Here is a 19,726-nt window from a genome sequence, read left to right as displayed (position 1 = left end):
AGAATTTTTTTCGAATGTATTGTTAACAATACGTGAATACATTGATAAATGATTTTGATTTGTCGTTCTCTTATCTTAGGTGAAACAATGGAAAGCTTCGTACACTGTAAAAGATTTGTTTAGTTTCTAAACACCTAACTAAACACTTTTCTGTGACAGTTTAAAAACACTGCGACGCGTTTATATATTAAACATGTTTAGAAACTAAACACATGCTGTGTTTATTTTCAGCACACCCTAGGTGTTTATCACACACACATGTTTATGTTTTAAACGGTTGTGATGTTTAAAAACTAAACACCTGCTCTGTTTATAGCCTAAACACCAAACGTTTACACCATAATCACTCACAGTGTTTAAATACTAAACACCACACAGTCACATAATCACCCACAGTGTTTAAGATCTAAACACTGAACCAAAAAATAAACATGACGCACTGTTTACGATGTAAACACTGCGACATGTTTATTTGCTGTGACAGATTAAAAACACTGCGACATGTTTATTTGCTGTGACAGATTAAAAACACTGCGACATGTTAATTTGCCATTGAAGTGTTTATTCTCAGAACACATGTCTGATTTTTAGATCGATCACAAAATTGCATACACTAAACATGTGACATGTTTACATATTAAACATCGCAATTTCTCAGTGTTTATATGATACATGTTTACACCTTATACATGCTGAGTGTTTGTATGAGACATGTTTACACATCATACATGGTAATTTCCACGTGTTTATATGAGACATGTTAACACATACATTCATACATGCTAATTTCTACGTGTTTAAACGATCATGCATGTTAATTCCCATGTATTTATCAATGTAAAGTGGATTGTTTCCACCTTTTTTTTTGCATGGAATGAGATAAACGCATAACATTATATAGAATTTACCCAGTATGTACCAAATCATCAGCACCCTTACATCGCATAATACCAGGGAAGACCTGGGTTAGCTTTCACAAACATTTTGGCTACAAGAGTCAAAGGCAATTCTCTGAATGCAAGTTATCAAAACATCAATCAAAGCTTGGGCAATATCTGATGAATGATAAGTTAAGATCCTTTAAAGGGGAAATCGAGTCCAATAAATAAGATAGTTTGATTAAAAAAGAGTAAAATCTTACAAGTTAAACGGTAAAAATTTGAATGAAATCGGATGAAAAATAAGGAAGTTATAAAATTTTGAAGTTTTGCTAATTTCTGCAAAGCAGTTAAAAGTGGAATATGCAAATGAGTGAGTTGACCATGCCATAACCTCACAATTTTCCATTGATCGTGTAAAAAAAAAATGATGAAATTCAATGTTTATGTTAATGAAATGTGAAACATTATTGTATTGCTGGTTGAATACCTTCAGAAAAGTGATCAGTTAGATATATTAGGACTTGAGCCTCGGGAATAATTGCGTTTGAATGCAAAACTTGACATTAAGTAAGTTGTGAGGGAATGACATGCCCACGTTGCCATTTGCATATTCATATCAACCATTCAAGAACTGTTTCCTCAAAAATTAGCGAAACTTCAAAATGTCATAACTTCCTTATTTTACATCCGATTTCGATCAAAATTTTACCAATGAACTCTTAATATTTTACTCTTTCTTATCAGACTAAATTGTATTTGGATTGCATTTCCCCTTTAAATATTGCCATATTTTGCTATACGACACAATACTGAGTTAAATGCAAGATACCTGGGAGTCACTGGCATGTACACGACGACGTAAATGAAATTCTTTCCTATACACACAGTAAAGTCTGTATATGCAGGAAATGGCACACAACTCATTTGGGAGAAAAAAAATATTGCATTAAACAATTACTTTTCAGCCACATGTAATTCTTGGCCTACTTTCAAGAATTACCGTCTTTCTACTGTACCGGTATTCAGAACTAATTCTTAGTATTGTAAAACAAACTAATAAACTTGTTGATTGTGACTTGCAACTCAACGCTTCGGAAGCTTGACATGTATACAGTCACACCTCCAGGAACATAACTACAGTCTGTGAAGAAATCCATGCCGACCTTGAAGATTGCATCAATTATTGGCAAAGTACTTTGGGGTGTACCCGAACCAGATTAGGCTCACGGCAAGTTATACCATGCACAACACTATATGGTCGTATTGGTACTGGTCAGGGAGTATAGATGATGCACTCCATCATAAAGAGACCAAAGAAAAAAAAAATGTTTTCTCTGTATTTAGCCTGTGGTGAACATCTGCACTCCCTGATCAGTACCAATAATGGAACTTAAATACATACATGATATTGTTCTTTTCACTGCGACGATCACTGAAAGTACATGTAGGCTAACAGTACTGTATGGATTTTTCACTTTTGCTATTTTGAGATAAATATTAGAATGTTAGTGGATTTCAAGGGGTGAGTGAGAAAAAACTTCTACCTTGCTAGAACCTTGAAGAAAGAAGTCAAACTCAATGGGTATACATGCATAGTCTATTAATGTCTAATCAGTCTCATCATACTCCACATAATCATGGTATGGAGGGCTACTTTCAATCTCGACACAGCAGAATTTTTGGTAAAGACAAGAGGATATGAAAAAAAAAATGCATTGCAACTGGAGGCGGGAGGGTATGCAAGGCTGTCATGAACACGCGATGTGATCAGCAAGACTCCTCCCTTGTCAATTTGTCAGTCAGTTGCAAGACCCCTCCCTGTTCTCCACACATGTTGTACTACATTTCTAATACCTCTCTCCATGTGACCATTTCAAGAATATCCCAGAAAGAAAATATTAACTACCGAATACTGCATTTCCTATCAGGTCTACAAGAAGATTGCAAAGAATTCCAAAATAAATGCAACTACTGGCCTCTTATTTGCGTCCAATATCTGCTGATTGTATTGGAAGCACCTGAGGGGGAAAAAATGGTATGGCTGATATTTTGATTTCATTTGTTTTTATTTCTATATTCCTTTTTGCACAAGAATATAACAGAAAGCCACTCGAACAAAGTTCTTGAGAAATATCTTAACAGGGAATTACAATTAGTACATTGGTTGATGAATAAAATGAAGTGAATAAAACTGTTTTTCTTAAGAGTGCGAAACGATTTCGAGCAAGTGTCTTTACATACTAGTATTAGTAGATAAAATTAAAATTTTACGTACCAGCTGTTAAAAAAAAGACAATTACACATATCTATGAGCAATAAGAATGCAGGTGACCATTATCGTAAGCACAGAGGACAATAGAATCGCTTTGTTTTGGATATCTCTGCCATTTCAAAACCAATTTTCATCAAATAAGCATTGAATTCCTTTTCGAATTATATAGGCCCCCTACCTTCATTTTCTTTAGAGGTTCGTCATTATGTAATACACACACGCATACACACACACGGAGAACTGAAGCCCCATCGCATACAAAACCCTATCATCCCCATATGATTTACTTTATTCTAGTGTATACAGGTTTAGATGCACACTGTCAGTGAAGAAAAAAGAAATAGAAAGGTTGCTCTAATAGGTGGTCTGTAGTGCATCATGACGATGTGAGACATCACATGGCTAGCGGGAAAAAGATTATTAACATTCAAAATTATCATCCATGGTTCATTTCCTTCATATGACATGTAGGCCTATAGATATACTGTATGTCAGTATATCTTGCGATGTCCTTGTAATCCTCAGATGTTTGCACTTTTAGACGGGTTGTATAGAAGTAAGCGCATGCATCTTTCATTCTAATCCAGACAGGTTTGGCGTGATCCCTGATCAATTCTTCCATGATGTACTGGTGCTAGTAAAAAGAAATGATTACACAAGGAAAACAAATCAGTTGGCTTTGCAATACAATGGACTTAACTGCTCCCATAGATTCTGAAAATGAATGGATAGCAAAGAAGTTGACTGAATCCATAAGCAAGTTCAAATTTAAAGGAATGTCAGAGTCCCTTCATCACATTAGCCCTTGGTGTCTTGCGTCAGTTTTTACTTACTTTGCTGAATTTCCTGGAAATAATTCAAGTCTTTTTTGTTGTTGTTGTTGTTGCTTCTTTCTTATTCATCATCATTATCAAGCAGAGTTACGACCATTACTGTATCCTTTGTCTCTTGGGTGAAGATTTTCACATCTGCAATTTACACTTTCAACAATATTTGCAATAAATCAATTTTTCATATTTATTTTACCTAATGGATTAGATTCGGGAGTCGGGAGTAGGTAATCCCCCCCCCCAAAAAAAAAAACCCAAACAAACAAACAAACAAACAGACAAACAGAAAGAACTTAAAGCATCTAAAATCTGCATTTTATAGAAACTCATTTACATGCCCTTTCATTGATTTAGCTCTGCAATTTTGAGTACTTACTTGATTTCCACTTTCCACATGGGTAGTATACAGTGATGTACTATCCCCAGTTGATGTAATACTCCGCTGACTGCACCATGCCTCGTTCTCTGCCAGCAGAGGTAATGATGTCTTGCAGAATTTATACAGTCGTCAGGACATCACGTCACCCACTTTGGTGCCATCGGAAAACAGGAAAACAAATCAGTTGGCTTTGCAATACAATGGACTTAACTGCTCCCATAGACATTCTAATGGGCTTTACATTCAATTTTCACCACCTGTTGAGTTATGAAGAATTTACAGGGAATAAAACTGAATTTCACTCAAAATATAGATCTAGTCACTAACCCACCGTCATTCACATGAAAGATACTTCATAACCTCGTAAATACAGTGAGTTTACCCGCTAGGCCGAGTTTACCAATAACTACGGTACCGGTAATCTGTGGAGTGTAGGCCTATTGTAAACGTTAACAACACTAACACGTTACAGTTACAGCGTTCCCCGTTCAAACGTTATATTTAGAAATAGAAAACTAAAACAAACGAGTAAAATCTTCAGGGCGTAGCCTATTTCTGCGCCTACTACAATTTTACATTAAACGAGGGCAATTTTGCAATAAATCTTGTTATTCACCGACTTAGCAGACTTACCGCTTTCAAAGTTTCATGCAGGCCGGCCAGGCTAGAACTTCTTTATCGCTTCGACGCCATCTTAGCTAGATCCGTTCGTTTAGCTTTACATGCATCATGCAGTACAACAGTACAGTCAGTGCATGCAGTCGATCGAGTCGTAAGTACAGTGGTGGACGATACCAAGCCTAGAACGAATGCGCACGTACTGTAGGCCTACGCACATCACGCTGCTAGGGCAGCACCAGCCAGCCAATCAGACAGATCCATCCGTACAGGTACCTACGCGCACATCTCCTTTCCCGCCAATTGTGCATTGATTATGGTCATAATTATGCATAGCACGAGTGTGCGCTAGAAGCGCACACACAGGGCACCACTGCGTGCGTTGTGGCCGCGGCCGTCATGTCACATGCGCTGCTGACTGGTAGAGTACTCGTATCACAGTGTTTATGTTAAACATGTGCGGTGTTTAGAACGTGTTTACGAGGCGTACCTGCATACCGTATATTACTGCCCCTGTTCCTCCTCCACTTCTCTCTGGGTCTTTGCCTCATACACTTGAATGCACTCTTATTCTTACCATCAACGAATATGGTAATGCCATTTATTTATGATGGATAGTACGACTCAGGTTGTGAATTTTCCTTATCACTCTCTAAACAATGATGATTTTTTTGATATGTTTAATCATGGTTCGGTAACTCATGAAACAAATGAATCCTACAGTAAACGTTTCTGTGCAAACTATGATTTTAATTCTCATACTAAAAGTGTAAATTTTGGTGAAGATAATAATGAACAATATCTTAGTTCTGAATATTTTACAATCAATCAATTCAAAGCTTTAACTGAAATTACTCAAAGTTTTTCGTTGATGCAACTCAATATAAGGAGTTTGAATTGTAATTTTGATAATTTTTGCTGTTTCATGAATGACATTCATAAATCATCTTTCTCTGTAATTGGTCTGAGTGAAACATGGATCAGTCCGACTTCTATGCCTACGTTCTCTCTTCCCGGGTATGATTTTATAGAAAACAGTCGTCAGCACAAGAAAGGCGGAGGAGTTGCCCTGTATATAAAGCAAAACCTTGATTATATTATTCATAGTGGATTGAACTGCATGAGTGAAGCTGTAGAATCACTCTTTATTGAAATTAACGTGCCTGGTTCTAGGAACATACTTGTATTAGTCATGTACCGACCTCCGAATTCTGAGGTTCAAGATTTCTTTACTTATCTGCAATCGTTATTGCAAAATCCAATTTTTAACAATAAAGATTGTTATATTATGGGAGATTTTAACGTAGATTTATCTAAGTTTCAGACATTAAATTCTGCTCAGAATTTATTAGATATTATGATGTCCTCACCTTTTTTACCCCTTATAACAAAGCCAACTAGAGTAACTAATCATTCAGCAACACTTATTTATAATATATTCTGCAATATCAACCCATTACCCTTTTCTGGCATTGTTTTATCAGATTTGTCCGACCATTACCCCATATTTACTCATATTCCAGTTAATCGCAAATTTAATTTGAATTCTTCTGTAGTGTATTTTCGAAAAGTTACACCAGATAATATAGCTCGGTTGCAAGATGGTTTTAATGCAGTAGATTGGTCTGAGGTATATGATGCTGAGGACCCAAATTATGCTTATAATTTATTTATGAGAAAATTGAATTTACTCTTAGATAAGTATGTTCCTTTAGTTAAGAAAAATAATAGTAATTATAAAAGATTCCCGAGACTCCCGTGGATATCAAAGTCCTTGTTGCGGTCAATTAACCGAAAAAATAATTTGTATTACGCTGATAAAATCAAACGTACTGAGGAATCTCGTCATAAATATATTTCATATAAGAATGTTCTTACTCAAATTTTGCGTTGTGCAAAGCGAAAATATTTCAGTGATCAGATACATTATTTTAAACATGATATCCAAAATACTTGGAAAGTTATTGATTCGGCCATTAATAGAAACAAAGAAACATCCCGTATTACTACAATCAAACATAATGATGTTACAATTGTTGATTCAAGGTTTATAGCTGATATTTTTAATCAATATTTTTCACAAATAGGAAATAATTTTGCTAAAAAGATTCCTAAATCTCAAAAGTTATTTGCTGATTTTTTACAAACGCCTAATCCCAGCACCTGTTTTTTTGCTCCCACTCACCGGAACGAACTAATTGATATAGTTCGGAATTTAAAGAGTAAAAAAAGTGTTGGTTATGATAATATTGATAATGTTCTTTTAAAAAATATCATAGAGTTTGTTGTTGACCCTTTGGTTCATGTGTTTAATTTGTCTTTAAGTAATGGCGTTGTCCCCGAGGCTATGAAAGTATCTAAGGTTATTCCTATTTTAAGAAAGGGGATAGGGAAGACATCAGTAATTATAGACCAATATCTTTGTTATCCACTATCTCTAAATTACTGGAAAAAGTTGTACATTTTAGACTTTTGGATTTTCTTAATAAGCATAACATTATTTCTAATAATCAGTTTGGTTTTCGGCAAGAACACAACACATCTAATGTAGTCCTTACTTTCTTAGATAAAGTCTCCAAACCCATCGATAAATTTCATCATACTATAGGTGTGTTCCTGGACTTCTCCAAGGCCTTCGATACCATTGACCACAAAATACTCCTTTACAAATTATCCCATTATGGTATTCGAGGCATGGCCTTGGAGTGGTTCAGGAGCTACCTTACTAATCGCAAACAATTTGTTTGTATTAATGGTCATAAATCTGTTATGCATGATATCACTTGTGGTGTACCGCAAGGAAGTTTACTTGGTCCACTTTTATTTGTTCTTTACATCAATGATATTGAACATTCATCAAGTATTCTTTCCTTTCTATTATTTGCTGATGATACAAATGTGTTCTTTTCGAGTTCTGATCCTGTGTTATTGATTGATACTATGAATATCGAGATAAAAAAGTTACTTTACTGGACTAGAGCCAACAAATTATCAATTAATTTTCAAAAAACTAAATGTATGCTTTTTAGTAATTCTTTGGAAAAGTTATCTCAGAACATTTATTTGGATAATGAAGTTGTAGAAGAAGTTTCTTCAATTCGATTTTTAGGTTTGATCCTTGATAATAAGCTCACTTGGAACTTGCATATTGATTCAATTTGCCGTACAATTTCTAGAAATGTCGGCGTAATCAATAAAGTTAAATTTTATTTCCCCCAAAATGTTTTATTTATGTTATATTCATCTTTGATTTTACCCTATCTGAACTATGGCATTCTCGCCTGGGGCAACACTTACTCCTCATATCTAGAAAGAATATTATTATTGCAGAAAAAAAGCTCTTCGTATTATTTGTAGAGAGTCGTGGAGATGTCATACAAACGATTTGTTTTATCAAAATAATATTTTAAAAATTAAGGATTTGTATTGTTTGAATTTAGGTCAGTTTATGTACAAATTGATAAATAATTCCCTTCCTTTTGCGTTTGATTCCATGTTTATTCAAAATAAAACTGTACATTCATACCCCACGAGACAAATCAATGAATTCCATTTACCACTCTCTAGGACGGTTTTGGCAAAGTCTATATTCTCCTTCGCTGGACCTAAATTTTGGAACTCCCTTGACAGCAGCATAAAAGAATCTCTAAGTTTTAACACTTTTACTTTGAAATTAAAGAAAATGTTTATCAATTCTTATATCACTGGGGATTTGCATTTCGAAAGTTGCTAACTGACTTCTTTGCTGCTAATGTCTTTACTTTGTTTAATCTATTTCATAACTGTTATATATATTACTTATAGATAGTCCACTTCTTGGTAAGACCAAAGTCTCATGTGCCCTGGCATTGGCCCTTGAACTCTTCCTCCTTTGCCCTTTTCTCTCTCTTCCTCTGTCTTCCTGTCCCCCTCTGGCCTTTGACCTCCTATTTATTCTTTCCTCGCGTATGTAAGAGAGCAGCTATGTTTTTGTCTGTGTGTGCGTTTTGTGTGCGTATACTTGTTTTATTTTCTGTTTCCCGAGGACTATGTCAAATTGTTTTGTTACATTATTACTATAATTTTCACGACTCACGAGGGGACTGCATTCTACAAGCTTGGCTTTTTAGCAGTCCCCTCCATTTCCGACCTTTTCTTTCTTATGATTCAGTCACATTTTGCCCATGTATTTTTTTCAGCTAGTATGTTTATTGAGTCATGTAAACAAATGACGTGCATCTAAATTTCATTTGGAAATGTAATAGTTACATTGTACTTAATTTGTTTATATGAAATTGTCATATTATATGTTTTGGCCGGAAATAAAATAAAAATGAAATGAAAATGAAATGAAATGAAATGTAAACGCGTCTGTTTACCCTGACAGTAGAAGTGTTTAGGCCTAACCAACAAACATTTGGGTAATGCCCTAAACCATGAACGAAATCATTAACAAAGGCAACTCCAATTTTTTTCCAGCAGTTAAAATATAGGACTGTACATGCGAAACCAAAATATAAATTTATTACAGTTGTATTACATATTTTTAGGTTATCCTTTTTCCTTATTGGTTAGGCATTTCAATGAAAGGCCTAAAACATGACTTATTTCATAGTGCCTCTTGATGTCGTAACAGTTTCCACTTTCTCGTGATAAAAGGAAACTAGAAATTGCAATTTACACACCATTTCCAACACTTCTCCATATATACATGGACATATTGAGATTAACATAGCGTGACCAGAATAAACACTCCAACTAAAAACTCCAAGCTAAACACTTTAACTCTCAATACTTTACACGTGCTATACACACCGGGTGTTTAAATGTTAAACAAAGTGTTTAGATTTTTAACACTGTGTTTAGTTCATTAACATGTCGCATGTCGCATTTTTTACAGTGTATATCACAATAAATCAGGGGAAACAAGATTTAATGTAACTATGGACATCGAGGTAGGTCTCATTTTTCTTGTCACTCTGTTGACAATACTGGCAAACTCATTTATACTGCTCGCATTCGCCTCCGAAAAGAAACTGAGGACCTACAGCAATTACTACATCATCAACATCACCTTGGCTGACCTGTTGGTGGGGTTGATGTGTATGCCAATTCGTGCTACGCTTTTTCTGTTTGATGGTCGATGGGTGTTGGGACAAACCTTCTGCCACATTTCCATTACTTTCCAAAACGCTCTCCCCGGAGTCTCTGTGTTTGGTGTGGTGGTTATAAGCTTTGATCGCTACCTAGCAACCAGTTATCCGCTTCTGCATCACCGAAAGAAAAGCAAGAGAGTTGCTGTGGTTGTAAATATAATCACCTGGTTAGTTCCACTGACGTTGTGGTTTGGTGTGATTACGCTCTGGGACCTTGTTCGCCCAAACAAACGCTCGGACCAAACAGGTTTCTGCCATCCGAACTACGTCGAAAATTTCGTGGCGAGCTTTATTCTAGTTCTTTTGGGTACTTGTGTTCCTTTTTCGACAATACTCATAATGTCAATTAAGCTTTACTTGAAGGTGAGATCTTCGAGCAGGAATCCCCTTGCTTCAAGGGTTGACAAAGAACATATAGAGGAGAGTAAACATTATTCTATAACCAGCTCTACTAATACAGAGAAAGCACCCCGAGTAGATAATCTGTCAAATCTGTTAGGAAGCATTAAGCGTAAAAAATGGAGACAAGGAATCACTGCAGATAGCAACAAGGCTATGCGAACACTAGCGTTTCTTGTAATAGCGTTCTTTATCACATTTGCACCTTGTACGTTGGCCCTCGTCCTGCGCACGGCGCTACCAACTTTATTAGTTGGTTTGCCCTTCGAGGTACAACTTCGGGAAACTGTTCGATGGATTATGTTCTGCAATAGTACGATCAATCCGATGGCATATGCCTTTGCGCAGCCACTTCTACGCCGAGCTATCATGTTGGTGTGCTGTCGAAGATTGTGTCGGTGAAATGCATTATTGCACCGAATTGCGGCATAAATAACAGGTAGCAAAATATCTTCTTTTTTTAATTACAGTACATATTTGCAATTTCTCAATGCAACTGTAATTACCCGTGTATGTGTATAAATGTTTGTTATTCGAGTGCGTTTGCACATAAGCCTACAATTTTTTTTTCTGCCACTATTAACCGAATCTGGAGAAGGAATCGGCGAACACTAACACAATGTAATGCAAGTGATGGGTAACTATATACTAGGTGTTTCAAAAAAACATTTTCAACTTTTCATTCTTAACAATTCAAAAACTATATATCAGATAACACTGTCATTGATATGAGTGATAGCTGAATAGTGTACAATTTAGTTGAAGGTGGTTTAAATATGAAAGCATAAATAAGTTTTATGAAATCCATGATTAATTTCACAGTTAGGTTCCAGACTTTGCTCTATTTTCAACCCTCTGTACAAAATTTCACTTTGCACAGGGGTCAATGGGTGTGTATGGGAGTGTGTGGTTTACACCCTGACAATGGTCCTGAACAATGGCCAGGGTTTGAATGCTTCATTATTTATTCATGAGAAATTCCACTATCACAACTAGTCTTTATTCAGCCTCTGGCAGTATCTGTGTAAAGTCAAACGTCTGTCGATACTGTCGTTGAGTCACGACAGTTTGTTTTGTTTGTTTGGTTTATTTCTGCATTTTCTTTCTCCGAATACAATTGCAAATGAAAACAAAATGATACAGATACATACAAATCAATACAAAGAAAAATCATTTGCGTAACAATATTCAGTCTGAAGTGGCATAATTATGAATCAAAATAACATATTAAGGCATACTGTATCTATTAACAAAGGAGAAATCAATACAGGGGACCGTCATCATAAGCAGAGCTTGACGTGGATGAGGCCCTATCTGAATATGTGATACCAATGTAATACAACACCAATTATATATGTACTCATAAAACTCTTAATCTTAATACACAAAACACATTTTGCTACAGAAAAAAAAGAAAAGAAAAATAGTGACTTGGCGCTTTAAAACAAAAAAAAACAGCACGCAGCACCATTGACTGCTGCATGGTATAGTAGACAATAAAAGTGTAGGTGTGTGCGAGTGACAGTGCGTCGTGTGTGCAGGTGACAGTGCAAGAGAGAATAAATGCTGTAGCATGCCTATTTTTGGGGTAAGATATGCGCTTTAATGAATGTATGCAATATCATTATCAAAGAAAGGAACGGGAGGGAATGAAAAAAAAACACACTTTGCATGGATCAGGGCTTACTGAGACTTCAGAAAAAAAAGAAGAAAAAGTACATTGATCAAAGACTACTAACTGGAAACATATTTCAATAATACATATTTTTTTAAATGAGCTTTAAAGGAAAACAGTGAAGTACACTGCTTTAATTGATCAGGTAGGTTATTCCAGACATCGGGACCGTAATGTCTAATTGATTTCTGAGCTAAAACAGTTTTGGGGTTAACAAGGTGAAAATCTGTCGAACGGCGAGTTGGATATGTGTGTATATTCGAATTTAAGTGAAAAATATTATGAAATAAAGAGGGAAGTTGATTTGTTGCATACTTGTACATAAAAATACCTGTTTGTAAAATGTGGATGTCCTGAAGCTTCAAGGTATGCAAACGATGAAATAAAGGATCTGTATGAGATAAATATGTGGAATTAGTAATAATACGAATAGCACGCTTTTGGAGTAAATACAATGAATTCAGTTTAGTAATACTACAATTTCCCCATACAATATTTGAATACAATATATGAGGCAAAATTAAAGAATTATATAAAATAATCAGGGATCGTTCTGATAAGAGATCGTTCTGATAAGAGATCTTTCAACTTCCAGAGTACACAAATATTTCTTGATAGGGCTCTCCCTATCAAGTGACAGTGCTCTCCCTACTTCTGAAAAACAAAATTACAATGAATACCTTCTGTTCTATCGTAAACGTGGTGACAGGAAGTAAAGAAAATCAATTAGTCAAGAGCATACACTTGTGTATATGGAGCCTCAAATAAAGCTATACTGTGAAACAAATCGCCCCAATGATAAATGCTGCTGAACTCTTTACCAAAAATGATGAGATCTCTTTTCATAGAAAAAGTGAAAAATTTGTCAGACTATTTAATTAGTAGACAGTTGTATTAAAATGAGGAACTGAAGGTCATTTATGCTTATTTATATCCCAAATTTAGTGATATGTGAAGCAAAATTTGAAAACGATTGCCAGCTGGAATGAAATGTGGTGTTTGCAAGCACTTTACCGTGCATGAATTCAGACTAGCAGTGCCCAGGGCAATCCACATGAATTATTGATTAAGCATTCATGTGCCAGGGAGCTCCAGACTGACGCCTAGTCAACAGGTGGTTCAGGCATGTCCATTGTTCAGGGCTATTGTCAGCACACACTCACATACACATCATTGTGCAAAGTTCACTTTTTGTACAGAGGGTTAAAATTTGACCAAAATCTGAAACCTTAATTCCAAATCAATCTTAGATTTAATGAAACTGATTGATGCTTTCACGTGCAAATTACCTTCAACCAAATTGTACACTATCCAGCTGTTACTCATATCAATGACAGTTTTATAGGATGAATAGTTTTTGAACTATTAATGATCAAAAGAGGGAAATGTTTTTTGAAACACCTAGTATATACATTTGTATTATTCGACTTCGTACCAATTATTCGTCGACAGTTTTGTAATGTCTGTACTGCCTAGGCAACTACTTTCAGATTACTAAAGGGTGTAGATTTAGTACTACTGAGAAGATTCTTTATTCTACATGCTAGCACCGGGGAACTAAATCACCCACATTGCTAGTCCTATACATGGACCATGCCATATCGTAAATTTACTGATAAGTAGGGAGGGAGCAGAGAAAATAAGTAGTATATGCACTATTTTTTTTTCTTACACAATGGAAACAGATATTGAGACATTAAAGTATTGGCAGAGGACATGTTTCGTGGATGGTGCCCTTTGAGAACTTTGAATTTCATTTGATATGAGTCAACTGGGGGAAAATGGTTAAGTTTGTTGATTACCTCAGAATGGAAGTAGTTACATTCTATGAGCTGATTCAGAAGTTCCATTGAATGGTATAATTCATTATCTTATATAAATCTTTTATGGACAGAGTGATGCATGGGTTTCAAGAGATGCATGTTCAGCAAATGATAACTATCATTATTATTCTCCGTAATATTTCGGGGGTGGGGGAAATGGAGGGGCTAGCCTAGTTTGGTTCTTAAAACTTAGTTTTCAACGTATCTTAATTGACATGAAGGATGCAATATTCAATGACCACTATATCCAACCTATGTAGAATCAGTTATTATTGTAATCACATATTCTACATGATATATCGTTGCTATCGTTACTATCGTATCTGCAAAATGTGAAATGTTCAGGAGAGAAAAAAACAAACATGACAGCCAAAGCACTGTATCCAGTGGGATAGACATTCCAGTGACATGCCGCGGGGCCTCATTTTTTAGGTAAGATAGCTAGAATTGGAGAGGACATCATTTCACTGATTATCTGACCATTAATGAAATAAAACATTTAAAAAAATCACCAAAATTTCAGATACAAGATCTTGTCACCCCAGCGACGATATATCATAGTATGTAATTGCACGATGTTATTACTCAACTTTCATAAAAAAAAAAACGATTTTTTTTTCAAAATTCAAATTAGGGCTTTGTTGCACTGAAAGATGGGATCAAACATTAATCAGTTATCAGCCAGTAAGAACTTTTGTTTCACCCCAGTTTTTGATATTGAACGAGGAATCTTGTCTTTAACAACAGCTGAAAGAACAGCTGTAAATACTGCATCAGAAAGGAACGTATATTAAAGATTTTCCAGCCCTTTCCTACTGAAATATAATTAGGCGTTGCAAAGCATACTTCTTTTTGAACATCGCAGTGAATGACAACGGATGAATATAAAGTGTCAGACTGCATTGTCACCTTAATTAAGATTATCTTGGTAATTACGATTAGTTTAATTTTTTTGGCAATGCTCAGTGAAATAAACATTATTACAGGGTGCATTTTAACATGATATGAGAAAGTCATTAATGTTTTCAGGAAAACACTCAACAATGCAACATAAGAGCGTGCAGACATACGTCGCTTTCTATAGATAGGTATTTGGTATCAGAAAAAAATTATTTCATCCGTACAATCGCCGAGATGCATTTTCTTAAGAAAATGTTCAAATATGCAGAAGCATCCGTAAATGAATACGAGATGTTTATGTTACAGAATAAAGCGTGTGGTATTTCCGGCAATTGAAAAGACTTAATGTTCTTGCACGTGTGATATCTATGAATCATTGCTTGTATTCAAATGAATGATACGCGTTTTTCTCTGTAAGTTTATAAATGTACAGAGAGGTTGCAAGACAATTAGTGTATTAATACCCTGAATATTGATATTACAATGAGATTGCACGGAGCTGGACATTCTGTGATCGCTACGTGCAGTGGTCAAGACGGATGATATTGTCAGAGTGAAGCAGTTTATCTGACCATAATAATATAGCTATTATGAAATAATGTCTATCAATAATACACCAATAACTGACCAGTCTGTCAACATTGGCTCATCTGAATGGGAATGCTTTTATTATGACATCAACCGTTATGAAATATCTATCGACAGCCGGGCTGGCAAGAAAGGAGTTACATAGTTCAAAAAGGAGTTTCACATAGAGTTACGTAGTTTTGCAGTCTATGTACTTAACTCTACATATTATACAGTATGCGGAGGGACGCAGAATAGGTATGCGAGATGTACGCAAAAAAATAAATGAAATAAAAACTCAAACTTTTTTTTCCTTCGTACGTCTCATGTACCTATTTGGCGTCAATCGGCGTACTCTTTAAAATGTTCAGTTGCGTAATCACAGCGTAAAATTGCGTAGTGTTGAGAAGTCACTTCATGCAACAGTACGCAATACTTTTTTTTTCCATATATTATTTTTATTATTCGACTAATCTTACTTCAGAATAGTTGAAATTCCCATAGATAATTGCCCACCAATCCATCATAACTAGATGATATAAGAATTCATGGATTTTTCAAATATCTTATCTATCTATCTTAAATTCATTCAGTTACTCAAGGGTAAATACAACGTAGAGCGTTTTAAATCTGAATGAAGGGAGAAATTATCACAACGTATTTTTCGGTGAATAAGTTATTTGTGTACATTTTGCATGCATTCACGAAAGGTATTCAAGGCATTATGAAATACATTATTGTGTGTGTCTTTGGTGTGTATTTGTGTGCGTGTGTGTGTGTGTGTGTTCCAAGGAGACTGACAATCGTTAAACATTAGTGGTGAGCTTGATGTCCACTTTGTTTGATATTCAATGAAATACACATGATCAACGAATACTAGTACTAGCACTTCGATTAAAAAAAAAAAACAGCTTTGATGTCTGTAATGAAAACTGTGCGTGTTCGGCGCAGAAAGGTTAGTGTAGATATTGCCGTATGTCCCCCCCCCCCCCAAAAAAAAAAATACAATGGGACCTTCAGCAATGATATCTTTAAAAAATATTGAATCAATGTAAATACAAATTCAGGGTATAAAACGATACATCATTGCCCACATCTTACAGAAATCCCCATTCGATTTGCTTCACTGGTCAAAGAGAAATTTGAAATTTTGTAGAGGATGTCAGGAATCTCTTCCCTCCAAGTTCTGTGTATTGTATTCACACACAGGATCATCGAAGTGTTATATAAACTTGGAAGAATCAGACTCATGACATGCTTTACAACAATCCACATTTCTCTGTGACCTGTGATAGAGCTAAAATGTTATATTTTAAGACCCTTGTAAGCATTTAGACAGTTTAAACATATTAGGTGTTATCAATGCGAAAATCTGATCGTGATTTTTATTGGCACATATACTGTACACCGTGTTCTACATAGATACAGACAGGGGAACATCCATTTATGTACATTGTATGCTATCGCTGAAATGCATTGTCTTGATAAAGTAAGTGCAGAGATATCAATGAATGTAAACAAATCAATGAATTGGTGTTAAAAGAGAGTAAAATTTCCAGAGAATCGATTACATGTAATGACGTTATACTGGTGACACTGTATACTTGTGCTAAAGGAAATATGACCGTTTCCATCGTTCTTGTACACAAAAAGGAAACTGCCGTACATGCATCAGTGAATTTTGCCGGCTGCCTCAGAACCGTGTTTATTTAAAACTGAAAGCCCTCGATCACTCTTGAATCAAGACGAAATGACATAAAAAGTATATATGTTTTTGTCGGTTGCTAATTGATACGAACCGGCGAATGTTCGAATTTGGTTCATTTCAAATGTTATTTTCCCCAGTTTTTGCATATCCATATCATACTCTATCTATCACAAACATTTTAGATCTCAAGAAACACGAAAACACATAATGCTTTTCGTGGCAATGTTAAAAAAACCCCAATTTTGCTATTTGTCGATGTTTGCGACATCACGAAACGGCGGATGTGCTTATTCGTCACCTCGTAAAACACACGCAGAGGTGTAAAAATACCGCTTCGGGACTCTGGTGCTTTTACTTTGATTATGTGACCGGCCATCACGAAACAAACAAAAAGTTGCACCCCATGACATATATTGTGAGGACTCAAGAAAGGTGAAACGGGTCAAACAAGTCAACTTCTAGTTTTCCATATTTTTTGAAAGAGCTATTCTTTTTTTTTTTTGCACATTATTCTTGAGTTCGGGAACATAAATTGAATGGGAAAGTAGGTTTTAAGCAATTTTTCTACTGCCCCTATTTTGGTAGAGTAGTGGTGATCAGGTTTTCTCAGAGGCCGCTTTTCATTTCTTGAAGATCCTTTGCACACTCTTCACTTTCAACTCTACGGGTACTTTCGAAATGATGATGCTACTGCTTTGAAAGTTGACATAATTATAGAAAATACAACTACAAAGGTCAAGGTACAATTGTGGAGTGTTATTAATCACGAAACAGAAAGTCAATTCAGTGTAAACGTGTTGACTATCAATGCCCTGTTACTGCTTGCAAGTAGGATTAAGTTTATAGTCAGTGAAAAAAGGAGGTATTCATTTTTTTGCTGAAGAAGGAGTTGATTATTTTCTATGTCACTGATCGTGAGTAGGTTAATTGCCTTTAAAAAAAAAAAAACTACTGTAACTGAGTAGCCGTTGCCTATTTCATCAAAGATATTTGCGTACTTCCTCCTGCGATGACAATAATGAAGTCCGCTGTTAGAGGATTATTTTTGATGAAAAAAAAATCTTCTGTTCAGTTTGCAAGATGACGAGAAAAAAAAAGCCAATAGGAATTAACTCATTTTGAAGGGGAGGGGGTGAATCAGAAGTAAGTCCATACAGCCTTACGTCCTTGCCTTATTCTGCATTGTCCAGGAAGGAAAAAAGAAAAAAAAGTGTCTGTCTCCCTGCAAGTTTTGATGATATGATCTTTAAAAGTTTGATCTACTTGTGTCTATTTATTCTTGTTTTGTTTTTGTCTTTGTAAACACGAGTAAAGCTTTTCTATAGTAGAATAAAACAATTACTGTATAGCATCAAAACATCTCTCTGTTTCCTTTCTATTTTCATATTTGTCCTCTTTGCTCTCCTGCATGGTAATTAAAAGATTTCGAAGACTGCAAGAACTTTGCGAGATGTGTAACTGTTTCGTCTTTTTGTTAACCATCCAGAATATTTCATTTATTCGTATTTAAGCTGATTAGGATGCTTACTGTATACAGACAGGTGTGGGGAGGAGAAGAGACGAGGAAACTCGAAGAGAAATGAATATATATATAATGATAATAATAACAATTATTTGATAACTCCAGCTCAAGAACGCAGAGCAATAAAACGTTAGTGTAATGCTTAAGAGGTCATCAATATTCACAACTGGATGGCAGAAGATAAAGGATGAACAAACTTATTGATAAAAGAAAGAAACCTTTGGATTGTTTCCTTGCATTCTGAAGATTTGTGTGTTTGGGGGGGCGGGTGTGTGTGAGTGTGTGTGTGTGTGTGTGTGTGTGTGTGTGTGTGTGTGTGTGTGTGGATGGTGCTCATGCCATTTTCAGTTACAATGATATTGAAGTTCGATTGTCATATGGGGTGTAGATAAATGTTGTGCCACACTTTCCACAATGGTTTGACTGACATCTCCGTCTTTGGTGTCGATTCAAGATGTGATCACTACCTAGCAACCAGTTCCCTGTTTTTGTGACATCGGTGGAATGTCAAAATGTTAGCTCTGGCTGTAATATGATTACCTGATCACATCGGATGATACTGCTGCTTGGCGTAATTATGTTCTGGGAACTATAGTTAGCCGAAACAAGCGCTAGATAAAAGTCAGATTTTGTCCCATCCGATACACTGCAAATTTCATAGCACGACTTGTTCTTGTTTTTCTGAGAACACGTGTTTGTTTGTTTGTTTGTTTGTTTTTGAGATTCGTATTGACCATCCAACTTTACCACTAGGTAAGATATTAATTCAGACATGTCTTCACTTCAAACGCTGTCAACAAAATTAAGGAGGGAAATCACCACCGTTGCAAAAGCTTTCAATAGCTCAATTTGTCCGAACGTGCGATGGGTAAAAATTGGAGCCGAAGGACTACTTCGGGGGCCCGTTTCATAAAACTTGTCATCAGTGACAACTGCCACTTTTCTATGACAAATTTGCTCTCAGCCAATCAAATGCAAGGATTTCAGTAGCTTGTCACATCTATCACAACTTGTCAC

The sequence above is a fragment of the Diadema antillarum genome, unplaced genomic scaffold (assembly GCF_040938485.1).
Source record: "Diadema antillarum isolate AM-2024a unplaced genomic scaffold, OU_Dant_1.0 scf00000049, whole genome shotgun sequence".
Taxonomy (NCBI): domain Eukaryota; kingdom Metazoa; phylum Echinodermata; class Echinoidea; order Diadematoida; family Diadematidae; genus Diadema; species Diadema antillarum.
The sequence above is the reverse complement of the archived record's forward strand: the minus strand, read 5'-3'. Positions refer to the sequence as shown.